Source organism: Myiozetetes cayanensis, unplaced genomic scaffold (genome assembly GCF_022539395.1).
Source record: "Myiozetetes cayanensis isolate MyiCay16 unplaced genomic scaffold, myiCay2020 scf2-11, whole genome shotgun sequence".
Classification (NCBI taxonomy): Eukaryota; Metazoa; Chordata; class Aves; order Passeriformes; family Tyrannidae; genus Myiozetetes; species Myiozetetes cayanensis.
In genome coordinates this window covers 95,609,146-95,637,060 of record NW_026087411.1, presented here as the reverse complement: position 1 = coordinate 95,637,060, position 27,915 = coordinate 95,609,146, and the positions used below count along the sequence as shown (strand labels likewise).

At 37.0% G+C, this 27,915-nt stretch overlaps 1 long non-coding RNA gene across 1 annotated transcript in view; it reads left to right on the top strand.

Annotated features, from left to right (window-relative positions):
- The window catches only part of LOC126639975 (uncharacterized), a 194,482-nt gene that overhangs the window by 87,564 nt on the left and 79,003 nt on the right, over window positions 1–27,915 (top strand). The window lies entirely within an intron of this gene.

Genomic DNA, 27,915 nt, shown 5'->3' with positions numbered 1-27,915 from the left:
TGTCACTAATGCAGTTCCATGGGGCTCCATCTTAGGCCCTGTGCTCTTCAATGTCTTCATAAATGACATAGATGCAGGACTGGAATAAGCAAGTTTGCAGATGACACAAAACTGGGAGGAGCTGTTGACTCCCTCTAATGGAGGCTGGTCCTGCAGAGAGACCTCAGTAAATTACAGGGCTGGGCAATAATCAACCATATAAAGTTCATTAAGGTGAAGTGAAGGATTCTGCACATGGGATGGGGCAACCCTGGATGTTTGTACAGACTGGGGAATGAGATGCTGGAAAGCAGTGCCAAAGAAAGGGACCTGGGGGTCCTGGTTAATGGCAAGTTGAATGTGAGTCAGCAGTGCCCTGGCAGCCAGGAGGGCCAACTGTGTCCTGGGAGGCATCAGGCAAAGCATCACCAGCTGGTCTAGGGAGGAGATTGTCCCGCTCTGCTCTGCACTGGTGTGACCTCATCTTCAATATTGTGTGAAGTTTTGGGCAACATAATGTAAGAAAGATATTAAGCTATTAGAAGAGTGTCCAAAGGAGGGCAATGAAGATGGTGAAGGGCCTTGAGGAGTGACTGAGGTCACTTGGTCTCTTCAGCTTGGAGAAAAGACTGAGGGGAGACCTCATTGCAGTTACAACTTCCTCATAAGCAGAAGAGGAGGGACAGGCACTGATCTCTTCTCTCTGGTGACCAGTGACAGAATGGGAAAGGCCTGAAGTTGTGTCAGGGGAGGTTTAGGTTGGATATTAGAAAAATGTTTTTCACTCAGAGGGTGGTTGGCACTGTAACAGGCTCCTCAGAAAAGTGGTCACAGTACCAAGCCTGACAGAGGTCAAGAAGTATTTGGGTGATGCTCTCAGGCATGTGGTGTGACTCTTGGGGATGGTCCTGTGCAGGGTCAGGAGTTGGACTCAATGATCCTTGTGGGTCCCTTCAAACTCAGTATATTCTGTGATTCTGTGACAAATCACAGCTAAAGCTGAAATTCCACCTGCATAAAACAGATTTTAAGAGCTCTATGAAAAGAATCAGCAGAGAGTTACTAGTGCCATCTTCTTTTCAGATTCAATCCAAAAATGCTAATTGCTGAAACTTTCCCCTATATTTTGCTTTATTTTATTACTGCACATTGTTTAAACTCTTGGAGAAGAAAATCCCAAAGTTCTTTTTCTAAGCAAACAAGGTAAATTCTAAACCTCTCCTCAGCAGAATACCAGACCAATCAGTCATAATGAAAGAGATGGGAACTTTTCCAAAACATGACTGCCATTCACAGTGTAAAACTAAAAGGAATGAAAAAGAGCAATACAGGCTTCATAGATCTGTGTTACAGATAAACAGATTATAACATCCTCAGTCACACAGCTTGTCAATAGGGATGGTTGTATTATTCAACTACAAGAACAATGCAATTCTTTTAAAACAGTAAGAATGTGAAACATAAGACTAGACTCTGGAAAATTTGCCTGGCATATTACAGCTCCACATAAACATCCTGTGACCTAGGTAAAAATTATTTTCCATTTACCATTTAGAGATTCTGTAATGTGGGAGAGTTAAGTTACCAAAAACCATGGGTAAGCCAAAACCAAAGCTTCAGTCTCTCTGTCTCTTTTAACAGACAGCGCAAGCTCTCTAGAATAGCGGTTCTGAACATATTAAGGTGATGTACTTAAATTCACTTAGGGTATAGATTTATTAATACATTTTCCTTATATGTAATTGAACAAAGAGGAGGGAAACTCACTACCACTTTAACAATGATCAAGAACTATAAATATTGGGATCATCTTTTTGTAGAACACACACACAGAGCCTTTTCCACAGACAACAAAGCAAGACCAAGAACCCTACAAATTACAGAAAATGTGCTTTATTTTAATTTCACCACATCATAAAGAACTCCACAAAATGCAATCAGTAATCCTTGAGATAAAATGCTTGTATCATTCTTTTATACCCTGTGTACTTAGTTGTATCTCACAATCCCAGCAGTGCAGAGTAGTGAACTGCAACGGTGCTCTGTGAAAAAATGATGGATATGATGAAAAATGCAAAGCCACAAAAAGAAGCAGACAAGAGTAATTTGTATTCACACAAGCTCTGCTGCGTTTCTTATTCATTAATGCACAAAAAAAATTCAAACTTTTGATATTTTTTCTTTTCCTCCCTTTCTTCTTCCCTCTTTGTGAGTTTAACTATTATTGACTATTGCTCATCTAAGGGAAATGCCTTGCAGAATAAGCATGCGTGCATCCAGCCAGTTTATGTTGCATGGAGTAGAGACAGCAAATTCTCCTCACTGAAAATGATGCCAGATGTGGTAATCAGATATTCTATGAAGTATATTGGGTGGTGTGCCCCATACCATTTACCTGTCTCAAATGCATATAGCAAAAATGTCATATGCTGCTAGGGAAAAGGTTTAGTAGGATGGGAAGACGATACTATGAAATATGCAGTTCATTGATCACAGCACTGTTCATAGATACTGAAATCAAGAATAAAGCAATAAGCTGTGTCAGGACATTACACAATGCAATTTTAAATCAGGTGGCATAAGATGCAGTACAGGTGCCTTTACATAACAAAATATAGCATGACTGCTTGGTTATATATATCTGGTGCAAAATAAAAATGGTACTCATTGAATTTCAAACCTAAATAAAAGACTGAAAGTTGTTTTATAAAGAATGTGACTCATTTAAAAATTCTAGACTAAACAAAAATTTGTTAATTTGAGGATATACTAAAAGGATTATCTATATAGTAAAAATAAAGCATGATAGTAATCATTAAACACTATCAAGTACAACACATAAGTTCTTCCTCAAATAGGGAATTTGTGATGGAAATTAGCTCTTATGAAATAATTATAGAAAGCTAACAAAAAGAAACAAGACTCAACAACATCCCATTTTAATATTTCGGATAATCTCTGTTTTTTCTCAAGATACTGCATTTTATATGGGCAATGAAATTCATAAATTAATCCTTTAGATTCATCTTCTGTTTAGTCTACCCTTAATATTAATCTATTCACTTTGTATCTCATACCACTAAAATATTTCAGTTTTAGCTCCCTCATTTAATGCATTCTAGTCAGGAACCTTTTTTATCACTTACCTATCTATATAGTTCTGGCTTTGTTTCTAATGCAACTCTTGTTTCACATTAAACCTAGTTCAATATCAGAGGCAGCTCTATCACAGAAGCTGATACAATTTCTCTAGCTCCTTTTATGCAATCCATTTCAAATTTACTCTTTTGTACTCTGAAAGACAAACTGTTCAGTGTGTCTCTCTAGAAGGAATTAAATTCTTTATCTCTCACCACTGTTTTAAGCCTTGTAACCTTCTGAAAGGTCATTTTGCTCAAAATTTGGGAAAATGTTTTTAGGTAGTCCCAAAAATAGGTGTTTGATAATAATCAAGGTAGAAAATTTCAGGAGTTTTATTAAATACTTACTGTTTCACTATTTTGTTTACAAAGATTTGTTTATATTGTGACTTTTTTTTATTTTTAAACAGCAAGATATAAAATTAATTCCAGTCCCTCTCTGTCTCTTTAATTTGGTTAGTAGCTAGCAAATATTCTGTCACTCTCTATTGTCTCACCAATACTCTCCGATGTCCTCGTGCCCAAATAGAATTCCCTGATGCCCACCTTAATGACAGTTCAAATCATCAACCTTAAAAAAAGTCACAGATATTCAATGAAATGTTTTGACATTTTTAGTCTGTATCACAAGCTTTTTATTCCCCCTGAACATCAAGTTGGGAGGAATTTCTACACTATCATATTGTGGTATGAGGTGTTTCTTACTTGACAGGGGAATTCATAAGCTCAGTCAGATTTTTAAGCTTAACACACAGCATTTTTTCTCATTAATATTTTTACTACTTGGCATTTACTTCTTTATAACTACCTTGGTGAGCTGACCTTCAGATTGTTATTTAAATTCCACATCCCTAAAACTTTCCAGCAGAGTACGACACATAAGGACATCCAAGTTGATCCAGAACTAAAATTTAAAAAAACACAAACAAATGAACAAACAAACAAAAATCAGAAGTCTGGAGACACAGAGAAAGGAAATAGTAATGTTTGTAGCAGGTGTTGGCAAATTTCATTGTTGTATGTTACTGACTGTCCTGTCAGTACTACAGTAAGTTTTGAAATCCAGAACTTGGTTTATCCACTGCTGTGCAGTGCAATTAGCTACATTTGTCACACTGAGCAAGCAGAGACAATCCAGCCATGTGGCACAATGACTATGTGAGCTCCTGTCTCCACATCTTTTAGTTAATTGCAAAAACATGTTCTGATTTATACAGTCTCTTAGAGTAGCATCCTGCTGGCTACTATTTAGTAAAGGTTGTCAATTTAATGATGCTGTGTGGAGGGCTGTTTGTGCAGATGACTATTTTTACAGATAGAAATACATACACTCAGGGTTGCTTTGAAATTCATTGTAGAGATATTTCATTTCTTGGAAATATTCATTCTGCAAAAGCAAGTTCCTACCTTTTTAAGGAAAAGAAAACAAACAAAAAAATAAACAGAAAACTCATTTTATTCTCCTTTATATAATTTTTGTTCAATTTGTGTAACAACAAAATTATAATACTTCATTTAAAATAACTGAATCAGAATAGTATGGGATTAAAATCTATGGGGCATGAAAGCATTCCTCACTTTCATCTGATTCCTAGAACCTGAAGCACAGAATGATTTCAGATGACAGTCTTTCAAGTGAACATAAGAGAAGAGAATGAAACATTGCCTGAGGAAAAGCATAAATCTTCTTTGTGAGAAAGTTCAGCCAATGCTATGCTTAATATAACTCAATTAGTAACAGAAAAAAAAAAAAAAAAGAAGGAAAAAAAGAATAATCACATATAGCATGTGCCTTGATTATATAGCAAAGTTTTAATTGTATTTCTATGGAAGGAAATAGTAAAAATTCCCATGGCAGTAGAATAGCCAGTGCTACTGCCAGTAGAACAACCAGTCATGCCTCTGGTATGAAAGTAAAATTAATTACTTAGTTGTCCTATATCATAACCAAGCTGAGAACCTAATGGTTTTGTTGGGTCTCTCTCCTACACCATTGGCATCTACATGTACTCATTTCTTTGTTTAATCACCAAAAAAAAGGTAATTAGTTTTCTGGTAAGTAATAATAATAATAAATAATAATAATAATAATGGCCAGTCTTCGCGAGCGAAGATCCGGGGAAGGTCTTTCCACCTTCCAGCCTGCGCATTGGATTTTTTAGGTGAGACACAGTGTGCGCGGAACTGAGCCCACCCTTTAATCCTAAGGTTCATCTGCCAGGGCCAAGCGAGCTTGGACGGTGGCAGCGAGGTCCTTAGGACGTAGGTGGGTTGCCTTTAAGGGCTAACGAGCCCCACCTGCCCGGGAGTGGCCCTGACCGGGAATCGAACCCGGGCGTCGGTGGTGACAGCACCGCGCCCTTAACAACTAGACCACCAGGGGCTCCATTTTGGTAAGTAATAATATTATCTTTAACATGGAGTTAGGAATTGCCAGCACATTCCAGCTTTCACCACTTTCCCTCTTACTTAGGAATCACTAGTGATCTAAGCAAATCCTGTAGCAGACTTGATCTCTCAGTGCACAGATTAGGAATAGTTACTCAGTCAAAACCACCTTTCACTTTTTTCATTTAGAAAAATTTTAGGTTAAGTTTTAAGATCTATATTGCAATTTAGCAGTCTTCCTTAGGAAATGTCATGTGTAGAAGAAACAGCTCAATTCTATTGTGCCTTTGGCCTTGACATAATATCCCAAACAATCCACAAAGGGGTAATGATTTGGTATACAACTAATAAAGTATGAGATAACCTGTAGCTACAGGAGATGTATTCATTTAAATAAGTTTGTATTAGCAGCATGATGTGCAAAGTGTAGATCCTTGCCTATTTCATGCAAGGCATTTGTTTGAAAATACTTTCAGTATTAGATAGTAAAGATACTTTGGACTGAAGTGAATCACCATTACCATTAATGGTGATTAGCAAATCAGTGTTTGGTACATGGTGAGATGCCCTGATGCTACAAAAGCCTTCTACTAAAGGACAGTACTCTGCAAATCACTGAGATGTTTTCACCCATCTGCACCAGGGCTAACAGGACCCCTAACAAGCACATACAGTCTGAGTGTCTACTCACAGTCTGATTGTTGTGCTGAGCCCCTGCTACTTTTCCCGTTTCTTCAGTCCAGCTGTGGTACCACCCATTTTTAAATAGATTTCATGATTAACAACTCAAAGCTAAACAGTCTGGCAAGCTGACTGCTTTCATTTGGAAAAACAATTTGATTATTCGATTTGATGATGCAGCCAACATCTATCAAAACCATTTTGGAAAACAGCCATAAATGCTTGACATGGAAGGGAAAATACATTAAAAATTATATGCTGGTGAAAGAGTGAGAAGAATTACTTTGTTTTGGATATGCTTAGAATAATATTTTTTTACGTAATTCAAAATTAATAGAATTATGTTCTGCACATATTTCACCCATTTTATTTATTAACTATTGAATAAAATGTGACTGTAAAAAGAGAAAGAAACTTTTTAACAGGTCTGTTGTACAAACTTACACAGGACCATGTTCAAAGATACAATGGTTTAAATGAAATGCTTTAGGTGTGGGAATCTGTGAAACTGCATTCACAGCTACAAAGCTTAATTTATATTATAAAGTTTCACAATTAGTTACACAAATCAGTCTCAAAAATTCTCCACACTCAGCCAAGCACACAGGCAGGCTTTCAACATCCTTGCCAGCTCATTCTGAGCTATGTCCTCACTGTTTTTCTACTGGTGCACAGACATTCCATAAACAATTTTTGCCACTATCCAAAGCCTGCTGATGCTGCAGAGATTATATCTCTTGATTTTGATGGGTTGGTGTTTGCCTTGCTATTACTATGAAGCAGAAATATTTTTGGATGTTAAGAGACTAGTCAATATTGCAGTGTATTAAAAATGTGAATTTCACACCTTAAGATTAGAGAGAATAAATGGTTAACTGTTTCAAACTAAAGAAGTATGTCTTAGTCAAACTAGAGCACCCATCTTAACAGAACACACAGAAGATGGCTAATCAATGGAGCACCTATCAAGCAGACTCAGGACCTGCTCTAGAGTTGATGCCCACAATTGGCATTGTGCTTGGACAGAACAACAGAGCCCTGCGAGCAATGATGGGTTCTGTAATTGCTCCACGGTGCCAGTGGCAATACCACAGCCTGGCTCACTCCTTCTGATGGATGACTTTAATGCTTCATTAGAAGTGATGGGGGGAAGAACATTATGAAAGCACAATCACAGAAACTAAGCACTAATTTTGCTTGGTTTGCAGTTTTGATTTGGTAACTGTTTTCTCTCAAAACAATATATAGAGAAAAACTCTGAGACTTGCCAGATAGCAAGAACAGATACAGCAACGAAACAGACCAAGGATTTCTCTACTAATGCTCGGATCGCCTGCCTAAAATGTAAAGACGTACAAGGAGACTCATATCATCAGTAGCCACAATGATCTCGCTATTATGCAACTCTTCAAGCAAAATCTAGAACAAACTAAAGAGCAGACTAAAGGCACTGTCAAAAGCAGAGAAGGCTACTGTGAAGAACAGTGTACAGCAATCAGCAATGACTTAACTTCAGCTCCAGCAGTTATCACAGAGATATGCAAAACAGAAAGGATAAGCAAAGAAATATGGCACATTGCAAAGGAAAATTCTGTGAAAGGAAAATCTTGAAGTGGAATACCACTGAAATACTACAATGGTAAAAATAACAGAACAACAAAAGGACTAAACAGAGCTCTTCTAAAATCATCTAAAGATGCCTTTTTGCTCAAGGCCTTTTACAGATATGTGAAGTACTCTGCAATGATCCACAACTACACATCAGGTTGGTAAAATAGATTCTTAACTGTTGTTTGGTGTTGCTCTAAGTGGGATAGCACCACTGTCACAAAACAAAAACTGGGTTGAAAAATAGCAGAGCAACTACATGTCAGGAAAACTACATATCAAGGAGAAAGCAAAAAATTAAGTAGTAATAGGAATTCATCTATCTCTACGGAAGTATATGAGATGAAAGGAAGTTCTGAATAGAAGATGATGCTATAGACAGGAAAAGGTGAAAGTAAAGATACACAAAACCTTTTATTTTCTTTTAGCATAAACCTAAAATATAAAAAATAATCTCACCCTTAAGAAGCAGTTATGAGACCTGGAGACCCAACATTAGAGATTAAATCAACATCTAAACATAAGTACAAACTGCTGTGGTCTGGATGCTGGATAGAAAGGCTTTGTCCTTCAGTGAAGAGAAATAAGTGAATACCAGCCAGGTTTTCTGCATCAAAAAGTGAGAGTGGAAATATTTGAGATATATATGTACCAGACGCTTGACACAAAAGAGTCCCCCCAGTGAACCTGGTAAATGGAAACCAGCTGTTGGGAAGTGAAATAAAGAAGAGAAATTTTAAGCAAAGCCATTGGCAGCAATGGATGTCTGCTCCAGAGAGAAGGCAGGGACAGTAGCGAATGACATGGAGGAACAGGAGGGACCTGTGTACTGAGCAGGTTTATCACAGTGAGTAATTACCTCCCACCCTTCAGGTAACAATCTTCATGCTTGCCACAGTTTATATAATATGAAACAGTATTGAGAAGTAACTAATGTGTGGTTTTGGCTCAAAATTATGGTAAAAGACAACATTTTATAGAAGTTTTTGTTTGGGTGTTTTTTTCTGTTTAGCTTTTGTATGGTATGCAACATGACATGTTCAATCAACATGCTTCAATCAGGTCAGAGCATGCTTCATTATAAGCACTGACATTACCTGACGTTCTTTTCTCTGGCCCAGGGGAATTGCCACAATCTGCAACCTGTCATGCAAAATGTTTCAAACAAATCTGTTTGTAAACAAAAGACTTGATGGTTCACTGTTATTCAGACAGCTGGTGTGCTACAAAAAATTTTTTAAAGATGAAAATACACTGTTTTGGGGGTAACAGGTAGATAAGCAAAATCTTACCTTGACTACTCAGTTTCCGGGTGCAGCAGATTAGGCTCAGACTAAAGAATACAAAATCATCCCAGACACAGGTTTGAGGCAGTGGGAACCATTAATCTCTCTTCTTTGAAGAGGAACAGTGTCTATTCTCACTCTTCCATCCCAGTATAGTGTGTGACTATATTTGCATGCAAACACTAAGTGTATTTGAATGCTATGATGGTGTCTTTAGTCATTCAAATAAGATCATTAATTAAGTAAGTATACTTCTTCATTTTAAACTTTAATCAATTGTGAGATGGTCTTTTTTAACAAAATATAAAAAATGTAGATCATGCTTCATAGTATTATCCATTATCAGTTCCGCTTGAGAAGGCAGTCCACAAAAGGAAATTAAAATCAAGGAATGAAAAATGTATATTTGCTCATTTACTTACTTTTCATCATGTAATTTATTACTATAAAATTGCCTTAAGTTTCATGAAACCTGGTAGTCAATAATGGCTTTAAGATATAAAATCAGAGCTACACATCAATAGAAAATTAAAGAAAGTAGTTGCAACTATTTAAAAGAAAACTCATTCCTGCTGTCCTGTCCAAAGATTGCATTTTTCCCTGTCCAGTAACTCTCAGATGCATTTAATACATGGTAGAGCAGAACGTACATTATACAGGGTATGTAGCAGGTGGTGAGAATTTAAAGTATTTGTGTGTTCAAATGCATTTAATGCCAACTCTCTGTAGAAACACACTGCCATTTACTGGCCTATCAATACCATGCCATTAAATGCTTTTGTTCCGTTCCTATATATCCTGTCAATTCATTTGGTGGAATATTACCTCTCCTAGATTTTTTAGCTCTAACAGGGTCGGTTTGTTCTTTAACACCTCTACTTAAAGAAAAATTTCAACACACAAAGTGCTGCATCATGTCAGAAACAAAAAAAAAAAAGAAAATTAAAAGAGAAGGGAAAGTGTGTGAAAGTTTTAATTCTTGCCAGTAGGTTATATAAACTCTGAAATACTACCAGACTATTTATATTGTAAATATCTTTATTGGTCAACAGAAGCTTTTTCCCTTCTTATGTTTGTCTTTGCTTAGGGCAACGACATGTTATATCCTTCACTGAATGTATTTATATACCCTCTTGTAGGAGGGTAATGAAATATTAAAACTGCTACAGATGTTGTGATCTCAAGATCATCTATTTGCTTCAGTGTTTCAAAATACAGAACACAAGTAGGACATGATTTCTGCATGCGTTATTTATTTTGTTGTTTTGGGGTGGCAACAAAGAGTGTTACCTTTCTTATTATGATTAATCAACCCATCAGTCATAATGGTTTAGGAACCCCCTGGTGATCAGCATTCATCCAGACTTACAGGCTGAAAGCAGTAAAGAGGTTGAGGTTTTTTGAAAGAAATGAAAAAACTCTGCAATTGGTGTTTAACCAAACCCAAGGGAGCGTTGCTTCTAGATTCAAATACAGAGACTTGCTATTATGCCCTGGGGAATTACATAAGGATTTATATCCTTTCTAACAGCTCCATATTTACCATTATAACTTGAGATATTCATATTATACATATGAAATGCTGGATAGGTTTTTTTAGTCTGTAATATTTTTTCTTCAGTCACACACTTTGGCAATCAATTATGCATGTTAATTGAAGTAAATGCAGTAGAGAACCCTGTCTTCCTTTTTCAATAAGTTGTTTTACAATTCCAGTAGAAAAATCTTGGTTTTGTATAATGAAACATCCCAAATGGAAATTACAGACCCGCTTTCTCCATGTCATTTATTACACTGTGTAATGTGCAGCTTCTGTACTCATCACTAATTTGATTCAGCCTTTATACCACATTTTTGCCAATACATTGCAAGCCCCTCAATACCAAACCTATTCACAGCATCTTTTCCAGCATTAAAGTGTGAGGAGACAGAGCTGTGGGCTAACTCTATTCTCTCTTGGATTCACTAATGCGACACAAGAATTACTTATTTTTGCATTAGAGATTAGTGATTACAGTATAGACAAAGGTGTCAGAGACAGAGGTCAGTTCCCTCATCAGAAAAAGATGTGAGAAATATTGTCCAGTTGATTAAATCCCAATAAAAGTTGCAAATTGCGAGTTCTGCCTTTGAAAGGTCATCAAGATGTATTATAAGGATTCTGAATGAATCCCCAGGATGCATAATTAAGCAATCAGATACATTGTATTATCCATTTCCATAAATTAACATCTGAATCAGAATAGTGTGCTCAGTCAGTGTGTCACAGAGGAAAATGGAAGACCAAGAGACCCACTCACCAATCAAGATCCTTCACTTCCCTCAAGGCAGTTGTTTTAGTAAGTTTAATATGACATTAAAGTTGATGGAGTCATATTTTTAGTGATTCTAGCTGATTACAAACATTCTTCTGTTACATGTCATAGCCTGTCAGTGGAATTTCCTTCTGTTCCAGTCATATGTGCTCAGTTTTTCTTACACTCATATTTTGGATTTCACTAAATGACGGGAAAAAAAGGCTGAAGCGGTTTCCATCATAATTTTACAGCTTAAATTTAAAATTTTTATTCCTACTTTCAATTTCCATTAGTCATGCAGTTTCATCTACAAATAAAAAAAAATAACTTTGGTAAGGGAGGAGTATTAGACATAAGTTTTATGTCAGTCTTTATATTCACAACTAAAAATAGTGTTTATTATATGAAATTGTTATATTTCTGATTTCCCAGAATATGACGTGTTTCAGTAAAGATCATGACCTTTTTTGCCTACAGAAGCTTCCCTTATGTCACATCATTCCTTAAAGAAAAACTGACAAAAAGGATAGTTGTGGAATGAAACCTGTGTTACCTCTCACCATAAACCAGTTCTGAATGTAACATAGCAAAAACAATCATAGTGTGATACCCACGTGGCAACATAGAAACATAATTTGTCATATTTCTGCATAAAGCAATAGTTTTCTGCAATTATTGAACACTGCTAATTATTACATACATTATGTCAGATAAAAATCATGTCTTCACACATGTATAGAATATATATAGAAAAACAGGTATAAGACTGGTATAAAAAGTATATCATTTACTTTTAAAAAGATGGAGGAGTTCATGTTTTGAAATCACATGCTTTCTTCCTCCTAAGTACTTGATGATATAAGTTCTGGAGTGTCTTGTCTTGTAGTGGCAATTAATTTGAAAAAAGATTATGTGTTTGCCTGTTTAGAAACAAGGACAGTGCCTATTCAATATCCCCGTGGCCTACAGACAGCCCTCCAGCTCATTCTGGGCAGCAACTTTTGTTTGAAGCAACTTTTTGTTAATCTGCCAAATGCATGGCTGTGTCCCACAGCCTCTTCCCTTACCCCACAACATCTGACTCCAGTCAATGACCTGGTTTCCCTCCTCCCCACACTTATCTGTTTCAGTCAACTTCAGCTGTTGCAGGCAAGCCGGTATTATTCCTGACTGATAAATTTGTTTGGACTGGCTTTAGACACAGAATAATCAAAAAGGACACTGAATTTATTGAAGAATCCGCCAGCTGCTCATTAGTCTTTTGAGACAATAAAACTGCAATACTGTTAGCAAGTTAACTGAGATCTGGTTTTCTAATGAGAGGACACATTTTTCTGCCTGTTCAAAGGAGTGGTGCCCTTATGTAACTGAGTTAGTTTTTAAACAGAAATAACCTAGACATGATTTTTCCTTTTGTGCCTTACATAAGAGACAGAAGCAAAAGTATTAAATGATCTCAGCTGGGGTAAATGGAGCAATTATTTCATTTTATATTCCTATTAGTTTTCTTCTAAAAAGACAGTAAAGTGATATTACTAGCACACGTTTATGGAAGTACAAGTAATAATAATAGAAGATAACCAATAAAGTTGTAATAGAGTTTTTATTTAAAAATATATAGTAAATTCTACATTTTTGGAGCAGAAAAGGAAAAACTACAAACAACTCCCTAGTACTTATGAGCAGTTTAACAAGAAGATGGAGCCAGACTCTTCTGTTGCATCTGGTGGCAGGACAAGTGACAGAGACACAAATTAAAATCAGAGATTTAACTGAATATAGGAAAAACTTTTCTATCATGAGGACAGCCATGCAGTGAAGCAAGTTGCCCAGAGAGGTTGTGCAGCCTTCAGCCTTGTAAATTCACAAGATTAAACTAGATAAACCCTTGAGCAGTCTGATCTGATCTTACAGCTCACCCTGTCTTAAGCAGGAGGCTGCACTGGACACCTTGGAACGATCCTATGAAAGTTTAAAAAAGGTGTTCATATCTTATCAGATTATTGGCATTTAACCTGAACATACATCAAAACAGACAATTTCTTGGAGAAGATGTGGTAAAGCAGACTTTGGGAAAACTTTCTTTCCTGAGAAAGAAAAAGAACGGGAATTAGAAGGAAACTAATTACTATAGAAATTTTTGAGATACATGTGGCCTGAACACCAGATTTAAAACCAGTAATGAGGTAATCTTGAAATGTCCAGGTACAAAGCCCCTATCTATGATTAGCTTTCATTCTAAAGCATAAAGAATGTGAAACAAGTAGGGCAATTGTTTACTACATGCAGTCTTACAAGATTTCTAGCATGGGAACACAGGCTAGACAAAGATGTTGAAAAAAGAGAAATTGTTTTTTATTGCCCAAGTATTTCATTGTTCAACAACACACAGTAGAAAAACAAGATTAATAAGAAAAAATGCAGTGCTGCTTCTGCTTCTATTGTTATTCAGTTTGATTATTAGTTAACTGAAGTAATAAATCTGTAGCACATTCAGTTACACTGTAAGGTGGTAATACTAATATTATGATAAAGATGGATGGTGCAAAACATTACTGAATATATTGCTTTTTAAAGAACTTTTGTCTTCGTAAGTATATAATCAATAGTGATTTGAAGCTCTTTGCAGCAGAGTAGACTTGAACCAGTTTGGATACTGCACATCTCAGTTGTAGGTCAAGTGAAATTTAGGCCATCTGCAAAGCTGAAAATATCTTCACTGACAACAAATGTTATAAAACTAGGTCAAAATCCTGAAACATCCTCAATTATACAGGAGGCAAGATTTGGAGAGAGACATATCTTTTATTAGAACAACTGATAGAATCAGAAAATAAAGATTTAATGCCTTTAATCATAGAGTACTTTCTCCAGTTAAAATACACACCTTCATTGGCTTACAAGTCTATACCAAAAATAAATTTTACATTTTTAACCTCTGAGAACCTTGATATCAAAGGGCTTCAAGAGATAGGATGCTGTCTAGTGGCATATTGTTACATGAGTAATTCCACTATCTCACTCATGAGAGAAAGGGGATAGCTGTCAATGGAATTCTGGTCATTTAAGGAAATAAAACTGCTAATTTTTGCTTAAAGGCACTGAGATCACTTTCTCCCCAGTAGTTTTGGGGCATGCTGCATAGCTGATTTGCTTCTCTAAATCAAGCTCAGAACAACCATGGGATGCTTGAATGGAACAACAGAAACACAAAAGAGTTGAGGCTGGAAGGGACCTCTGGAGGTCATCTGGTCCAAACTTTCTGGTCAAGGAGGGCCACCCACAGCCAGTTGCCCAGGACCATGTTCATATGGGTTTTGACTGTCTCCTAGGAGAGAAACTCCACAGCCTCTCCAGGACATCTTTGCCTCACAGTAAAAAAGTAGGTTTATAAACTGCTCCATTCTGATGCTGTTAATAAATAAGGTAGAATTTTCCAGAAAAGTTTATTAACAGTATTTTTATAACACATCAGTTAGATCAGAGAGCAGTCAAAGAATACTTAAGAGAAATGTGTAACTGTAAACAAAGGCAAATAAATAGAAGTATTTAAATTAGCTCTGCACTATACAAAGGAAGAACTCAGAATAAAAACAAAACATTTATGAGATGCTACTTCTCCTTTTTCATGCTAGCCATTCAAGTTGTTAGTTAGGGGCCATGTTCTCAACAAGGCAGCTTTTGCTTGTTCACAAAATAAAAAACCTCATCACATTTATCAATGGATGGTGAAAAGCAAAGAAAACTGAAGTGAATATGCTAAGTGCAGTTGAGAAGCCAGGCACTACTATAATCTAACTTCTTTGTATCCTTCTCAAAACAGCAACTAAAAAGCAGGCCCTCATGCAATTTCTGATATTATATTTTATTTCTCTTGACAGCAAAAGTTCCTAATCTGATCCATTTGCAATTTACTTCAGTGCTTCACATAACATTTTGTCTTAACAAGGAAGTTAATTTGAAACAGCTGTATGTTGACTAGTTTGGACAAGTCATAATTAATAAAAACTGCATTGTGAACATTTTGAAAAACATCTCTTTTTAAGTATTTTTTCACTTTTTTTTTTTTAACTTGAAAGATATTCTTTTTGAAGAAGTGTTGCATGCATCTTTGAGGAAAAATTGCTGCTATACAAGATAAGTAGGTGTTTTCTTGGTAATCAAAGCAGATAACATCTCCAGTGGACATGAAAGAGTGTTGTGACACTTGGAGATGCACATACACCCACAAGAACATGAATAGAGCTAACAGCGCCTCTAACACAATGGTCCCCTTTTCAGAAAGTCCCCAGATGGTTCTGATGAGAAGCACGACAAACCAACCCACTCATGTGGCTCATTAGGCATCTTGCAGCACCAGCAAAATCCCAAGATTAACTGATACAGAAGGCCCCAGTACCACAGGATAGGATGGAGCCTGCAAAATGATTTTAAAAATATGAGAAAAGACACCAGAAAGAACAGGTTCTCTTTAAAAACAAACATAATACAAACTAAAAAACAAATCAGGAAGGAGTGGTGTTGATCTCCACTGTAACAAACGCAACACTTAGTTTCATGTGAGCTCCTCACTTCCAGGTAATGACACATCTAGAAGAGGTTTCCTAGCTATAAGCAGTCCCTAAAGATCCTCTTCAAATCAATTCTCAAAATAATCCAAGTTTCCATGGAAGCACATCTTTTTAAACCTGCATCTCTTAAAGCAGTGTATGGAGAATCTGAATTTTTGTTAGGGTTCCCATAGCTCTCTTTAAACACAGATCTACATCCATATGAACAGCACACCAAGTTCTGAGCTTCATTCATACCACATTTACATAATACACACAATTATTCTGTATATTTTCATATTACAATACAGATGTCTTCAACAGAATGAAGTTTCTTTTAATTCATGTTGAATTGTAAATCACGTGGTCAAGCTCCCCATAATGACTGCTGAATAGCTTCAAAAATTCCATGTCCTATTTTTTTGACCTGCATTGGCACTCCTTTAACCTAAAAATTTCATTACTTGATGACTACAGTCATCCTCAGCAGAAAAGAACCTGAGCTTCATGTACATTCTCCTGCAAAGCTAGAATAACTTGATGTTGCTTCCTTCTGATTAAGTTTTCTTTATTTCTTAACTGCTTCCCTGTGATAAAGGCACCACATAATAGAGCAGGAAACTTCATTTCACTTACTGCTCTTCCTTAGCATCCTTTGATTAAGATTTCTTTTACCTACTTTAATTACTGTATTCTTTTCTTGATGCAGTAGTCAGAAGACATCTCAGCAAAAGTTTATATGCTGTAAAAAATGTGCACAAGCCACACAACTATGTTTTGTTGTAACCAAAAATCTGAACAATTTTCTGTCTATAGCAGTTTGTTTATTAATTTTTTTTTAGTGTTTGCTTAATAGATAAATAACTCTTCATTCTCTGCTGAAACCTCCTAAAAGGCAAATAGTCCTACCACCTGTTCTATATAGATATCACTTTATACAGAGTCCAGTGAGATTTGAGTACAGTATTTTTGAGTGAAAAAGCTTCATTCTGTGAGGATGTCTAGGTTTACATCTTCTGTGGTGGGAAGGAAGGATCTGTTTTTTATCAACTAACAAACTCCTTAGTGATGAGAAAGGACAACATAAAAAGGGTAAAGACAGTATGTTGTGGTTTTGATTTATCTCTCAGAGAGTAGAAGTCTTAGAGCAACTGAGCAATATTGTTTCCAGCACTGAGAATACAAACACAAGAAACTTTATGGGTTAGATATGTGTATTCTCACTCCTTTTCTTGGTAATGTTTCAGTCCACATTGTAGCACAACTAAAGCATCCTTCCTTTAAGACTTCTGAAAATTGTCTATGTAACATGTTAATGAAACCAATCACCACTACTCAATAAAAGAAATAGTATGTAGGGAGAGCACTTGCTAACACAAAACTATTGTCCAGTGTTAACAGTGTCAAAATACTGACAGAAGTCATTCACTTCAGGGTCATCTACTCCAAATGACTGATAGATCAGAATTCCTTCACACTGCGATAACCCATGGCTCCTAGACTACTACCTTCAAGTATCATTCACATAAGAGCATGGAAAAATTCTTAGAACTCTCTCTATTAATTTGGAATTAATAATGATAAAACACCTCAGAGTAGTAACCATCATACTATGAGGTATGTTCTTCTTTGTTTACAGACAGCAAAACCAACTCAAGTTTTCAAGTCAGTAAAAAAGGGTGTTAAACTCCTGTTCAAAAGACTGAGAATAATGACCTAAGCTTCAGATTTTTTTAATAAGGTGATATTCCCTACTAGCAGACCTGATTTTATCATACTAGAGGAAATAAAGAAACATAAGCAGAATAAGAGGTAATATCTGCTTCTAATGTCTGCAATCGTTTTCTCTATCCTTCTGATAAGGCTACTGCAGTAGCTGTTTTTCAGTAACATCAGGTGCCCAGTTTGGGATTCGTAGGGTGTGGGGCTCCTACACCTTCTCAGCCAGCAACAGAGCTTGTCTGAAACTCTCTCCTTCCCACATCCCTTGGGCTCTTGGCACCACTCCTCCCATTCCCAGGCTCACCAGCTGCTCCCCTTTACCCTGTGTTCATGCCCTGAGCTACAGACCACCACCCCTTGTGCTTTCAGCTCCTCAGTCAGGATGTGTTAAGAACAATGTGCCTCCTGCCTCCTGTTTCTCTGATTATTCCACATGATATCTGGAATACCTCACAATGCAGAGTCACATCAGATGGGTGCAAACGATGAGTCAGGTCCAAGGTCAATCCAGCAAATCCAGCCATGAGGTGAGGGAACAGGACTGGGCACTGGCATGACCAACAACAGTCAGTATGGGGAGCCCTGGGCTGAATGAGAATGGGTCTCCTGGCTCCTTGGGAGGAGGAAAGGTTAGGCAGGGCCAAGAAGGGCTATTGATTTTCCTTTCTTAGTTGTAGTTTTAGGATGCTGGGGTAGCAAGCTGCTAAAACATGGGTGGCTATGAACTTCAAGAACATTTAAACACCATTAGCATGCTCAGTCTTTCATTTGTGATAGTAAATCATATAACTATCAACTTTCACCACCTATTTAGCACACTTCTCTTTTTAATCAGAAATGTGTACCAAAAAATATTCCCAAATCCCACCTATAAAGTAAACGTTTCATGATTGCCCACTGGAATATCATCAATTACCTCTCATTATCTCCACCATATGTCAGCAACAGAGCTAGTACTGGGCTCCAGACTGCTCCTTTGGGAAGGAAAGAAAGATTCATGTCCCTTTTAGACCTCAGTCATTAAGCCTATCTTAATCACTACTAAACCTTATTATTCATGGCATGTTCCATGTTCTGAATGGATTTTTTTCATCAACAAAATAATGCCAAGGCATCTTACAGAATTATCCCAGACAGATAAAGTATTTTAGGATGTAAAATTTACAAACATGTCATATATATTTTCATACAAAATTTCTCCTGCAACAATCAATATTCTTAAGTCACAAATTGAGCATTCATTGAGTATTCTCATTTTTCACAGAAACATGTAAGCATAAGAAGTTCTTAGGAATTTTGTGAACTCCATGAGAAAACTCTCAGGCCTCAATTCTCAAGGAATTTCTGGGTTGTCATACCTAAGTTTTAAACATCTGACTGGGAATTAAATCCTTAAACCCCATACTTAGTCATTTTGCCTCTTTATTTGGCAAAAAATCAGACAAGTCTCAGCAATTCTTCTAATACCTAGACTTTACAAAGACAGAGGTATGTCTGAAATCCTCCTCTCCCTGAGATTGGTCTTATTTTCTGTGTTAGGGATTCACAGCCTGGACCTGTTCCTGCACTTGGATGCCTTTGAATCTGTCTTGTGTAATATAGCTGTTTCATGCTTTTACTTTTAAAACACAGAGGAGCCTTCTCTGCAGCTTGAGGAAAAATAAGACCACATCTCTCACCTACTGCAAAAGTGCTGCAGTCAACAAGCTGAGAGCTCTCATTATCCCCTGGCAAATTTGTGTCATCACGTAGCACACAGTGGAAGACTGATAGTGCCAGAAGGAGACTAAGACTGAGGTTTAGTAGTGAGGGCTTGCAATTGCTTTTTATGTTGTTATTGCTAGTTCTGAACAGTTTGGGGATTAAAGAGTCATTTGTCACTGAACATTGTTTTAATCCATACTAAAAATACTTTATTAATGTCAATATCTTGATTGACTTTCAAGTTGTTTAATGTAAATATCTCTTAATTGCCACAAAAAATACCTTGCTGTGAGTAGGTAGATATTTTTCTCCTTCTGATGTTTTAGAATTTTAGAGTACCACTGCTACTGAGATCTTCATTAAGCTCTTGATATGACTCCTCAAAGCAATCATTTAAAAGATACCAGTCAAAACCTGGGCTGGAGGTTTATGTCAAAAATGATACATTTTTATTTGCTCATGAAATTTCAGGCTATCCATCTGCTTGAAAACTCATGCAACCTGTCATTGACTTCAATGAATATTGCTGAAAAAATATGATCTTTACTTAAGATTTCATCACTGCTTTATATTTGAAGATTTAAGTTTTTCAGTGAATAATTTTCCACCTACAAAACATGATTTGCCACTATCAGAGTAACTTGAAAAGCATACCTATTTCTGAAGGTGTAAATCTATACCATGAATACCTTTTTTGTTTAAATCTTCACAGAATTATGGTAGTGTCCCTATTTGCATTCATCTGTTTGTCACAGAATCATTTGAGGAATTAAGAGCAGTCAAATAACATTGGGACTATTATTTTCAAAGACTGATTAAATAAAAATAATACTAGAAAATCAGAAATTTACCCTGTAATTACCCAGTAATTACCTAGGTAATCTAGGTATTACTCTCTAATTAAAACAATAACAATCTATCCATTATCTTGAGCACCACATTTACCAAGTGTATTATTGATAGCTGTGAAGATGGCATTTCAATATACTTCTTAGCATATAATAATATTCCAACACAGGAGAACAATTTACAACTACTCAAAGCAAATATAAGTACACCATAATAGCAGGTAAAATTTTAATACAGATGATGGAAGTGAAAGACTGTGAGTCTAGATGATAGTCACTGGGAAAACAAATATCTTTACTGAAGGTCTTGTCTTTGCCATAGAATGAGAAATTAATTGAATGCATCATACTTTTGAGTCTTAACCAGCTTTGTGTCAAAAAGCCTAACGGTGTCACCACATCTAGTTCTTTCATTGCAACAAAACCACTGGAAGTTGAACTGCAAATAGATGCAAATACCCTGGTGAATGTGTCCAATCTTCTGTACCAGGTTTCAGTCAAGATGAGCAGAAGATTCACTCAGTCTCAGCAAGCTACAAAGGAGGTCTGCAATACTACAGACAACAACAGAAATAAATTCAAAACTAGACAGTGATTTCTGTGGAGGAAGAAGTATAAAAGCTTGTGCACAACTAAAGCGCATAAAGATTACCAAAGACTTTTCATAATATATTAAAAGAAATTTCAATAGGAACAAAAAAGTAAAGCCATATCCCAGTGGAACATAATACGTGTTTCTTCCAGTTCTTAATGAATATTAATGAAAGGGAGGAATACAAGTCTTTGACATCAGAATATTTTCAGTGTTGAGACACTTTGTTTGAAAACAAAATTATTTATTCACTAAACAGTTGACTCTGGACCCACTGAACTTAATGTTAAAATTACCTTGGTCTCCATGTGTATGGCCTGCAAATAATCAACAACATTTTTGATAGCACTATGTTAAAAGGGCAAATAAAAAATATAAAAATACCAAAAATTACATTAAATCAAGGCTTTGATGGATTATTCTATGGTGAAATGTTTGTGTTTTTTTAAGAAAAGAACAAAAAGGTCCTTACAATAAGTCTGACAGACCAAGAATTTTACTGGAGTTTGAACATGGAAATACACGTCCAGAGTAGTCTGTGGAAATCAAGTCTGGTCTTACAAAAGCTGTCTCAGACTTCAGTGAAAATTTTAACTAATAGGACTAAGAGACTAATGAGATAGTAAATTAATCTAGACTCATAGCCCCAAAGGAGGATAGTGAATCATTCCTGAAGTGTGATTCAAACCATTCATCGTGGACATCTAAGTTGCCATAGTAATTAACAGAGCTCTTAGAAATGTGGTCTTATGTCTTTCATGACCAAATCTGTTAAATGCATTTCTCCTCTCTCTTTTTATCTTTCCAGGTGCAGACCTTGCAGAACAGACGTTCTCCAATACCCATACCATTTCCTTCCTAGAACTTTGATCCAAACAAAACTTAACTGGTGTTATCCAGCTATATCTCCATGCAGTTGTGATGCCTCTCTCCACATCAATGTTACGGATCAGTAATCACGGTTAATTCAAGTCATTGCCTGGTTCAAGACTACTTCCCATCTTTGAAAGATCAGACACTAGCTAATGCAAATCATGAACTTCAAAGCCCTCACACATCAAGTTGGCTGGGATATTCAACCTATGCCCCCATCTTAGAGTTTGAAATTGTTTTATTTGACTACACTTTGACATAGAGGATGTCCTTGGTAAATTGCTGAAAGAAATGAGCTATAAGAAGTACACATTATCCACATTTTTCCTTTGATTCCAGACTAGAAGACACTTAGCTTGTCTTGTGGCTTGAGTTTTTGTTCCTCTTCAAACACCATTTATTACTAGTCACTATCTATTAATAGTGCTTGACACTTCCAAAAAGCTTGTTAGAGTCATAATAATAATAATAATAAAAAAGTTCTCTGCACTTTACATGCAAGGGAGTACCATTGTGACTGTACCGGAGCAATGCATGCTTGAGTGGAAATTGACTGTCTTGTACAGAGTCAGATAAATCATGTAAACCAGGTAAATCATGCCTGGTTCTATTAGCTGATGGGAAAAATTACAGTTTAAAATAAAAATTTCCTTCAGAATATAACTAGGTTTTTAGGAACATAACTAGGTCATGCAGAAAGAAAATTAGAGACACAAAAGCACAATTTGAAGTTAATTTGGCTACTTCTGTTAGGGATAACAAAAACTGCTTCTATAAATACATTAATAACAAAAGAAGGGGCAAGGAAAACCTCCATTCCTATTTGGACCTGGGGGAAACATAGTTAACAGGAATGAGGAGAAGGCTGAGGTACTGAACACCTACTTTGCCTCAGTTTTCGCCAGTAGGAGAGGTGGCCCTTGGGACAACTGGCCTCTGGAGCTGGTAGACAGGGACAGGAAGCCGAATAGCCCCCCTGTGTTTCAGGAGGAAATAGTCAGTGACTTACTGAGCCACCTGGATCCACACAAGTCCATGGGACCAGATGGGATCCATCCTAGGGTGATGAGGGAGCTGGCAGAAGAGCTTGCCAAGCCGCTCTCCATCATTTACCAACAGTCCTGGCTGTCTGGGGAGGTACCCAGACGACTGGAAGTTGGTGAATGTCACGCCAATCCACAAAAAGGGCTGCAAGGAGGACCCGGGAAACTCCAGGCCTGTCAGCCTGACCTCAGTGCCTGGCAAGGTTATGGAGCAGACCATCCTGTGTGCAATCACACAGCACCTACAGGATGGACAGGGGATCAGAGCCAACCAGCACAGGTTTAGGAGGGGCAGGTCCTGTTTGACCAACCTGATCTCCTTTTATGAGCAAATGGTGAGAACATAAGTGGAAAAGGAGATGCGTAAATGCAGCTTTAGAGTACATACCACTGTCTTTAAAATGTAGCTATCACAGGACAAACCCTTTCACCCCTTTCCTCTCTCTGACCATCCACCTACCCTATTTCCCACACTCTCAGTACCAAGGCTGAAAAACATCTGAGTGTCATATGCCTGATGCACGATGCAGTCTTTAAAATCTATTTACAAAAATCAGCAACCAATCAACCAAAATCAATAACCAGCCTTGTGATCTGGTTCCTTGGGAACACCAAACCAATTCCTTTTTGAAGTCTTTAGTAAACATGCTCTCTAGTGCAACCAGGTAGCTGTCTCTCTCTCTTACCTGTTATCTGAGTATTTCCATCCTAAAGAAGTCCCGAAACCAAAAGTCATGAACCATGGCTTTGTGTATCTTTGAATTTCCCTTTTCATAGCAGTCACCACTCTCCATCGCCCAGATTATGACCAGCTAATGCACAGTTTTTAATGCATTTCATTCTTTCTTAGCTCTCATCCCTCAGTGGTTGGGTCTCATAGGTAGTGTCTGTCAGACCCTACAAAGAAGATGACCAACATGAGGAAAGTTGAAAAACAAATCAGAATGACCATACAGCCTCACGTGTATCTCAGTTCAGTCCATTAATGAGAAGAAGTTCTCTCAGAAGTTACTTTGATGTGTTGAAAGAACAAGGCATTAAACAGAAGAGCTGGAGCACAGAACAGACAATAACTTCACTGAGTAAGACTGCTACCATTTCAGGAACAGATAGAAGATCCCCTACTCTAACTAGAAATGGGAATATGGTCAAAAGAAGTGCACAGCTATGGAGGCTTTTATCACATGGAATATACCAGGAAACAGCATGGAATCATAAGACTCATGGACAACTCCATCTTCCTTTGGACAGTAAAAGGTTTTAATTTATTACCGTAGAGCAATGAGATACTAGAAAGCTTAAACTACTCAAAGGGTCCATGGGAATTAAGACCTCAACCAGAAGAAATCAACAGAAAGCAAACAAATTTAATTCTCTTTATGTTACTTCTATGAAAGAGTGATGTCTTAAAAAAAAAAAAAAGTGTTTCTTCCCCCTCCGCAGCTTCTTCTTTCTTGACACCTTTCATACCACACCTTTTTGGCCCAGTAGCCATAAGTCTAGCCTCTGTATTCACTATCAGATGAATGTGTGAGTTCCTCACCCATATTAGTAGGTGGGTTTTTGATAATAAAAAAAAAAAATCTTGCACTGACTAAATTATTTTCACAAATAGGGGATTTCTAGGGAGGTAAACATATCTTACCATTTCATGTAGGGATTCATATATTTTTGTTAGTTTGACCCAACCTATAAACTAATGCATACTTCCATATCCATTAAAAAATCCATTAGCATTACCAGAAAGTACAGTAATGACTGCTAAGCAACAGAAAATGCCATTATTAAGATAGAAATTATGTTAATTACAGTGGTAGAACAGACACACCTCATAGGAAATCTACATACTCAATACTATATTTTTTCACCAGTTCACGTGATTGAAATCACAGGTCATAATTTTTAAAACTTATATGGCTATTCAAATCATCACAGAGAGAAACATTTGAATATGACATGCCTTTGCCCACAGTAAATCAACCACCTTAAACTTTTTAGATTAGCTATTCTTTCCTGAATTACATCAAGACAACACTATAAATAAAAACTTGTGGTTACATTTCTTTAAGGGACTGCGAAGAGAAGCATAAAATAAATGTAACCTCTAACAACTTCCATTACAGAATCAGTGCAGGAAGCAAACAGAAAAACATGATAAAACGTATACAATTTAGAAGAAGACTGCTTTCATACTATTGCTCTTTAGCTGACAGCTTTTTCACTGAAAAGCCCAAGTACAGCTGGAAGAGAAAAATTGTGACAACAATGTCTACTATCACATTTTTCACAAAAGTCAGCATTTCTAAATCTCACATAGAAATATAACTAATGAATCAATGGGACTAGAAACAAAGATGAAAAGAAAGCCCTAGATGTTTGCAATCTGAGTGTATGGGTGGTTCCAATCACACATTCTATCAGTTTAAATTCCCAGATGAGATAAAACCTGAGGAAGTATATATAAATTCTGTATAACACACAAAAGTACACTCTATGACTTGCTTTGCAATACCTGGTTGGCTGTGATAAAGGAATTCAGTGTCAGCAAGTGCAAATCGCATCTCTTTTAAAGCATGTTATAAAAATGTATGTTGCAAGTAGCCTCTCCCCTTGCAGACTACAGATACTATCCCAGTGCAATTTGTCTGTGCAATTTTGCTAGTGTTGGCAGTAAACCAAAAATGCCTCTTACAGGAAAAAAAAAATACAAACCCAAACCTTAATTGACGTTTCTTCTGTGAGAATAAAAGCTGATTAATCCTTTGATGCCCAGGAGTCAGGAAGTTGGTAATGCTAAGCATTAATACAGGCTGTTTACTTGCATAGTCTTTACTGACTTTGTCAAACCATCATAGACCCGTCTTCCATGTCACTAGATAGTTCAGAGTTTTCTTCATACTTCTGATCCTCTGAAACATTAAAATGAAGATGCCCAGCTGACCTCTGGTTTAGGAGAAACACACAAAAAGAGACCATAAAGAGATTTGACAAAAGATACAGACACAAATCCTCTCAGGTGCAGGCAACAGTGCTTTCCCAAAAGAAGAAATAACTGTGCCCAATTCAGTTACAATTATTTTATGTAGTGTAATTCTGTGTATCATACAGTCATAGCAGTCTTGTTAATTTAAGTTCCTCTCTTGACATCAGGCATCATTATCTAATCCTATATGCTGTTGGGCAAGGACTTTTGCAAGCATTTCTGTGACCTTTGCAAGTAAGTGTTTCTATGGTTTACTTCGTTTTTGAGGGCTGAATTTATTCACACCTCCTCCTGGTGAACTAGGAGAATAAACTGAACCATGAACTCCAGGAGAAAGTGATTTTCAATACCCTCTTGAGTTTTCCTGCTTTTCAGCCACAATGCCCTCAAACTAATGTGAATTTAATTCACAGATTATGACAGAGGACTGTCAGGTGAGAAATCCGGACAACAGAACATAATTACCCTTATAACCTATTTGCTGCACAGGGAAGACATAGGGATCAGGGGACATTGCCCACATAAGCCCCTTCTAAATTCTTCTCAGACACAATGAGGGACCTTTAATCACATTTGTAAGATGCTTGACAAAGTGATAGAAGCAGTCTGGTTGAAAGGGCTGTTCTGCCCTTCTGCTCCCTCTAAGTCTGACATGTAGTTCTGTTCTTTGCTAGCAAAAGAGCTTGTCCCTGTTATCCATTTACAGCTCTGGTGTCAAAGTAACAATTGTGGGAACATTTAATACTTACACCTCCTAATACTGCCCTTTCCTTTTTTGGAGCAGGGAAAACTATATCATGGCCTTTGAGAAGAACTAAGAAAGGGTGGTTTATAAGTAAATGAAATTTAATCGTCATTGGAATTCTAATGAATAGCTACGAATTCAGTCTGATGTTTGTCCGATTTTGCATTCTAATGTCTTTTGGAAGATAATTGGAAGAAACAAAGATAATATTCTTGCTTCCCTTTTATGAAATGAATCCATTTTAATGCAAGTGTTGAGAGTGAGATTAGCTCAACACTTGCATATACAAAGTATTCCCTCAAATGCCAATGAAAAATAAAAACAAAGGAAAGCACGCATTTTGCTGAAGGTCTTGAACACAAAACCATAGGATTATAGGTGTCATAGGGAGGTAACTGCATAACCCTTGTGTATGGATTCTGGCTGAGATGATTTCCCCATAGCAGCCCTCACAGTGCTGTGCTTTGCATAGGTAGCTAGGAAGGTGTTGAAAACACATCGGTGTTTTGGCTACTGCTGAGCAGTGCTGGCACAGCATCAGCACTGTCTCCTTACATTACCAACCCCCTCCATTGAGAGAAAGATTCTAGGGGAGGACACAATCAGGTCAGCTGACCCAAACTAACCAAAAGAATATTCCATACCATATGATGTCAGCTCAGGTATAAAAGCTGAGGAAAGGATGAGGAAAGGGAGGGCATTAGTTATTTGCAATGTTTGGCTTCTGAAGCAACCACTACGCATGCTGAAAGCCCTGCTTCCCAGGAGGTAGCCAAATGCCGCTTGTTAATGGGAAGTAGAGAATAAACCTTGTTATTTTCCTCTTTGCTTCTGTGTGCGCAAACTTTCACTTCATTAAACTGCCTTATTTTGATCTAAGAGTCATTTTTCATTTTATTCCCTCTCCCCTGTCTCTGGCTGGGAAAGGGAGCAATAAAGCAGCTTGGTTGGCACTTGGCAGCCAGCCAGGATCACCCCATCACACCTTGCCAGCAGGGAAGCTCAGAATATTCGTACCTTCATCTTCTCTGCCTACAACCCCTTGAGCATCTGGTCCTACAGGTTATAGAATCAGGAAAACAAAGAGCACCCTGCAAACAAAGTTAGAAAATCTCACTTAGTAGTTCAGACTAGAGAGGGGCTTCCAGCCTGTAAGATTTGCATTATAAAAGAAGGTAATTAGTGTGATACCTATTTTAAAAGTACTAATTCCGGAAGACCTGATTGCTCTCTATAAATACATCTAGGAACATATATCAGGAATGGAGAATACCTATTTAAAATAAAGAACAAGCCTCCAGAATATACAGGTATGAATTAAGAGTGTACAATTTTAGGATGGAAATAAGAGAAAAGATTAAACAGCATTGTAGGGGGAGACAGAACAAGAAAAGACAAGACAGCCAAGTCTGAGTACAAATAAACTTCAGACTCAAAAAGGTGACATTTTGTTGTGGTTTTGCCCACCAGCCATCC